The 6,220-nt window shown below is 39.0% G+C and overlaps 1 protein-coding gene across 5 annotated transcripts in view; it reads left to right on the top strand.

Annotated features, from left to right (window-relative positions):
- Nucleotides 1-3,235: 3,235 nt before the first annotated feature.
- LOC106073495 (rab11 family-interacting protein 2-like) overlaps nt 3,236-6,220 on the top strand; it is an 88,781-nt gene continuing 85,796 nt past the window's right edge. For 4 of the 5 annotated variants that reach the window (XM_056045337.1, XM_056045338.1, XM_056045334.1 and 1 more), the window contains exon 1: nt 3,236-3,896. The gene's annotated coding sequence lies outside the window, so the exon portion shown is untranslated. The remainder of the gene's footprint in view (nt 3,897-6,220) is intronic. The other variant, XM_056045336.1, reaches the window with a different exon arrangement.

Raw genomic sequence — 6,220 nt, 5'->3', positions numbered from 1 at the left:
GGTAGCTGGTTTCTTTCTTTCTTTTCTATATCTATCTATATTTTTGTCGGTCGAAAAAGGCATATTCCACTACAGCAATTGATCAGTAGACTCGAGAACCTCTTGCAGCGAGTATTTGTAATAAGGAGGAGTATCCTTACCGATAAAATTATAATGTATCATAGCCAAGTGTTGGTGTATTAATTTTGCAACTTGGTTATGCCGCTCAGTTAGGCAGATCCATCGTACCTGATTTGACCTTCTTACACTTGTTTGAGAATAGAAATACATCGTGGAGAACATTCGATCCGGGATAGAATACTCCACAGTCCACCTCGTCACAGTGTTAAAAGCTTTAATGAGATTAATGACGTTGCTGTTCCCAGCATTAATATAGCTATTTGTACAAAACTTTTATGAACTCATTCTGTGTCTGTCTGTCACAATTTTTGTTCACGTTATTTCTCTCATACCCATTCTGGGATCAGCTTAAAACTTTTCACAATTATTTATTTTATTTAACAAAACATGAATCAATCAAGAAATTATTCAACTATTCAATTAACTATTGGTAATTAATTATTTTGTTTGGTAAAAAGGAAAACAATTCTACTTATTGGTGTATGTGGCTGTATATGTGGAGTTATTCCCCCTATTATGCTTTTAAGACATTTTCTCCCATTTCCCATTCTCGGATCAAGTTGCAATTTTGTATAATTATTCATAGTCTTGGGGTGGGAGGTGTCGGTGGCTTAGTAGTTAAGCGCTTGGCTTCCGAACCTGGGGTCCTGAGTTCGAATCTCTTTTCAAATTTCTGGATTTTTAAGGCGCCCCTGAGACACCCAACTTAAGTCGGGGAAAGTAACGGGAAATTGAAATGGCCCATCAGTTCGAATTAGGCTGGGCATCATTGGTCTATACAAACGAAGCCTACAGTTAGAACATGACTGTCTTCGATCACTTGCACCCAATGCACCAGGTCCTGCTCCTCGCCAGTCTGAATAGGTCTGTTTTGTGTTTGCTGGTGTGAGAGAGAGACAGAGAGAGAGAGACAGAGACAGACAGACACAGAGAGAGACAGAGAGCGAGACAGAGAGAGAGACAGAGAGAGAGACAGAGAGAGAGACAGACAGAGAGAGAGACAGACAGAGAGAGAGACAGAGAGAGAGAGACAGAGAGAGAGACAGAGACAAAGAGAGAGACAGACAGAGAGACAGACAGAGAGAGAGACAGACAGAGAGAGACAGAGAGAGAGAGAGAGACAGAGAGAGAGACAGAGCGAGACAGAGAGAGAGAGACAGAGAGCGAGACAGAGAGAGAGAGACAGAGGGAGAGACAGAGAGAGAGAGAGGGGGAGAGAGGGGGTTAATGGATGAATGGATATATATTAAGATATTTAGATAGATAGATAGATAGATAGATAGATAGATAGATAGATAGATAGATAGATAGATAGATAGATAGATAGATAGATAGATAGATAGATAGATAGATAGATAGATAGATAGATAGATAGATAGATAGATAGATAGATAGATAGATAGATTAGGCAATAGACAGATAGATAGATAGAGACAGACAGGCAGACAGACGGACATGCGTCTTTTAAGCTTTGTTGTTTTTTTTTAAATGGTGTATTTGTACGAAACACAATTTGTTGCATTTTTTTAAATTTTAACACTAAACTCAAAAGTTCACTTTCAGAAGACAGAAGTAGCCTTTGAATTATTCCAGCACGCTTCGGAATATTCTTAAATTGAATTTTCAATAGCGCTATTGATTTTTTGACTCTAGGCGAGATAGACAAACAAAGAAACATCATTAAACTAATATATTTTTTTTCTTCCTTTTAGAGGAGGGGGACTCTCTAACAACTGTGGTGCGGTCATTTTTCATACAAAAACTGTAGAGCAAGGGAATTAATATTGATAAGGTTTATGTAAATTAGTTTTTGTAAGAGTAGCTTCCCTTGTAGACAGTTCAAAAACACTCCCTCCCCACCCCTCCTCCTCAGTCTTTTGTATTCGTAGATTGAAGAGTTGGTGGTGGCGGTTTTTAATATTCATCTATAGATCTATATCTTCTTATCTTATCTTATATCTTTAGAATCTAAGCCTTTTTTTTTCGTATAGACTCAGTTATAGGTCTAGTTATCTATACTTCGTTCCTTTATATTCAATTATTTATGACTGTTTTTTTTTTTTTAATCAGAGCTGTGTTAAACTTCAAACAAAATACTCTTATAAAGTCAATCCCTGCTGTTGGTGCTCTATGATCTCTCACAGTGCAAGATTAACGTAGGCATACAGACTGCACAAAACTATAGCTTATGCGGCCTAGGGCCTCCACTATACTGAGCCCCCCTCCAATAAAAGGTGAATGTGCCGTGAATAGTGATAATTGTATTTTTTAAAAATATATTATTTAACTTTTCATTTTATATCAGTTGGACTCTCTAGGTTTCCAAACATTATATTTGGCACTGACCTAGAGTATCTGAGGGGTCTGGACATATAAAGTTCAATATATCAACTAGCTTGAGGCACTATGAAGTCTTAAGCCGGCCCTGATTTCTTATTCTATTCACCCTGAGTAGGCTATCATAAATGAAACAATGGTTTTTAATGGCGTTTTTTTTTTTATTTCAATAATCTGTGAAATGGTGTTTCTGGAATATTAAATAAAAAAGTGTTAGTTCAAATTACCTTTTCAGATGATAGAAGTAGGCCTAATAAGTAGGCCTACATGAATCGAACCCACGACATTCGGTTTATTAGCACGACGTTCTAACAACTTAGCTAACCAGCCACTATGCGCAATCTGAGCTAAAAATAAATGTTTTTTTTTACTTAAGTTTTGACCCTGACGAAAGTGTGAGGAAATAGCATAAATTGGGGGGTGGGGGGAAATAACATCAAAGCCCCTTCCCATATTTAGTCTTACTGTCCTATACTTAGTCATAGATCTAGAAAAATAGAATCTAAGCCTGTAGATAGATCTAAATCTTGTTGCTCTCATCTTATCTTGTTCCTCTTCAGTATTATTTCGCTCAAATGAACGGCCATTCAAGCATTTGTTCTCTCTCTCTCTCTCGTAGATCAGATGACGCATGAGTAATGCCGGTGGCTCGGCTCGCTGGATTTCCTTGTCGTGCGTGTTCCCCCCCCCCCCCCCACTCTTCGACCCACTGCGACACTGGACCCAGTCTCGACAGCAAAAGGGAGGAGTAGATAAAACTAGGAGGGGAAATTGAGACGCGCACGGATGGCCGAATGTGCTGAAAGGGGCGCAACACCTGTTGAATGAAGGATAACTTGTGCAAAACCCCCCCCGCCGTCATTTTCTAGTGTAATAAAAGTTGTCTGGAAATGATTCTAATGCATAGTGTAAATTTGCGAGTACAGAAATTAGATCTATACGGATACAGCCTTTAACAAACATCTCATAATTGTGTACCACTGTTATGATTTCTTTTCGTTAGTTGGAATATAGATCTAGATCCATTTTCCCCCTGTGGTGGGGCACGAGTGGGCTGCATAAGTGTCAACTGTCAGGTACGTGTAATCTAGGTCAGTGAGTGTGTCCTCAGGAGGAAACGCAAGAGTGATCTAAAGTGTACCTGCAGGGCCGGTCCGCTGTGTTCTGTGCAAGGGCATTTTCCCAAAGACTCATTCATAGGATATACTTTTATCTATGTGCAATATGTTGGTGTGTTTTTTCATAGGACTACAGTGTTGTTTGTTCTGTGTCGGAATATTTGGACTTGCTGACTAACACGCGTAGTCAGATACTTGATAGGCCTACTCATAACTGTTACATCTACTAAAACTGTGAAACGAATCTAGACTAGATTTCTAGCAACATCTAATGTAGATCTAGATCTAGATATCAATATCTATAAAATAAAGGCATTAAAGGTAATGTATTGCTCAGTTATTGGATGTAACGTTAGTGTATTAGTGTTATCAGACCTATGGCCCTATGGCTACAAATATCTTAAAATAGATCTAGATCTAGATTCTAGACTCTGTCTTTTAGTTCTTAAAGCTTCAATCGAAGAAATAAGATCTACAGATCTAGATAGATATAGGGGCCTACGAGTAAGAGTAGATTTAATCTAGACTTAGACTCTAGATCTAGATATCATGACGCGTAGGACGTAATCGTCGTCTTCTTTTTTTTTTTTTTTTCTGAAGTAACGTCTGTATTAGATCTATATATAAATCTATAAGATAAGATAAGATGAGACAGAATTAGACATCTGAATTTTCTAGACCCGTGATGGGGTAATTACGGCCCGATAACAAAGTCCTACTCGTGTAAATTTTAAAACCGAAATTCATACAAACTCAGGGAACAAAATAGAAGTGTATGTTAAAGGTTTTTAAAAGAGTTCATTTTTTCTTTATTACACTGTCTCATTGTGTATGTGTGTGTGTGTAGGCCTATAGAACACTGTTTGTTTAATTTGTAAGCATTGGTCTTCCGTGTGTAGTGTAAGAGCTTATGTTTATTATCAAGTAGGCCTACACATTATTTAACCCGTAATACACTTTGAATTTCACGTTTGTCTTCGAAAACTGTCTCTCTCTCTCACACACACACATATACGCACTCTCTCTCTCTCTCTCTCTCTCTCTCTCTCTCTCTCTCTGGTCCCGTCTGAGGCATAGGCCACCAACCATCTTTATCCAGGCGTCTCCGTTCTGGGCGAGTCTCTCCAACTGTCCCCACGTTTTGCCAATCTGTTTTGGCATCTGCTTCTAAATCTTGGCGCCACGTACTCCTGGGCCTTCCCCCCCCCCTCTCTCTCTCTCTCTCTCTCCTTGGGAGTTCTAGGTAAGGGCTTGCCTTGTAATGTTGGATGCAGGCCTGTGAAGGGTGTGTCCTATCAATCTCCAGCGTTGTTTGCCACAGTTCCTAATGGAAGATCTTGTCTGACCAGCAGATCATAAGAATCTTCCGGAAGAAGGTGTTGGTGAATACCTGGATTTATTTTTCATGGCGGTGACGGTGGTTCTCCAAGTCTCTGTTCCCTAAAGTAGTATGGGCTTAACAATGGTGTTAAAGAGCCTGATCTTGGTGGTGGTGCTTATTTCCCAGGATCCACATGAGTTCTTCAGCTGATGGAAAGCTGCTCGAAATTCGACAATGCGGGTTCTGACGTTTGCATTTGTTCCGCGGTGGTTGGCCAGGATATTGCCAAGATAGTCGAAGCATTCCACCTCTGTCAGCGCCTCGTCTTGGACTGTAAGGGTTGTGTTGTTGGAGGCCTTTATCTTGAGCACTCTCTGCTTCTAAGACTAAAGTAGACAAAAGTAACTGGAGAAAGATTAGTCTCTATGTCTTGAAGTCCTAACATCAAGAGAAAGATTGCGGAATTTTGCGTGGCAACGCAGGCACAGATTTGGCAGAACAAGAATAAACATTTACGTAAAATAAATTAACGAATGATCCCTTCATTTTTAGGGAAGCGGTTTTAATTTTAATTTAAGAACTGAATCTAGCTCTTTATTCTCTCTGCTTTATCGGACTCTGGTCTTCAAATTGAACGTTTAGACAGCTGTTAGAATTCAAGCTGACTTTGAACAATTATTTCCCCTGTCTGGCATGGAAATTGTTGTCTATTCCAAATGCAGCTCTCATCTTCGAGATAATACACACACTAAAAAAAATGGTCTGCGAAAATCGAAAGGCTACAAAGATTGAGTTATCGCGCTTTAATAAGATAAAGCGCAGTAACGTTCCTCATTCTATATTACGTAAGATAACCTAAAGGGGGTGGCGGAAAAGCACAACTTGATCTAGTTAATCTCACACCCTCTACCCCGTCCCTACTCTTTTTATTTTTCAAAGCTTATATAAACTCACTCCTGTCAGTTTTGGTGTAGTCTTCTGTACATTTTTTTCTCCCATTTCCCATTCTCAGATCAAGTAGACATCTCTCACCATTGTTCATAGTCTATGAAGACACAGGAATCTATTTTTTTTTTTAAACTTAATTAATTAGTTGTCATTAATGAATTTGGTTTTGTATGGGAAAAGGGTTAGAAAAAAATTATAATATTGAGAGCAACGGTTAAACGGTGCTCTCCCTTCACTCAAACCTAGCTTGTTTTATTTCCCTTGTTTTCCCTTTATTTCTATTATCGCACTCGAAGACGATGTATTCTACATTGCTAGAAATGGTAGTCGTTGTCTTAGCTTTGTCAGGCTAAATTTCAGGATTTTGACAAAGGAA

This window comes from Biomphalaria glabrata, chromosome 10, assembly GCF_947242115.1.
Source record: "Biomphalaria glabrata chromosome 10, xgBioGlab47.1, whole genome shotgun sequence".
Lineage (NCBI taxonomy): Eukaryota > Metazoa > Mollusca > Gastropoda > Planorbidae > Biomphalaria > Biomphalaria glabrata.
This window is presented reverse-complemented; position numbering and strand designations above follow the sequence as displayed.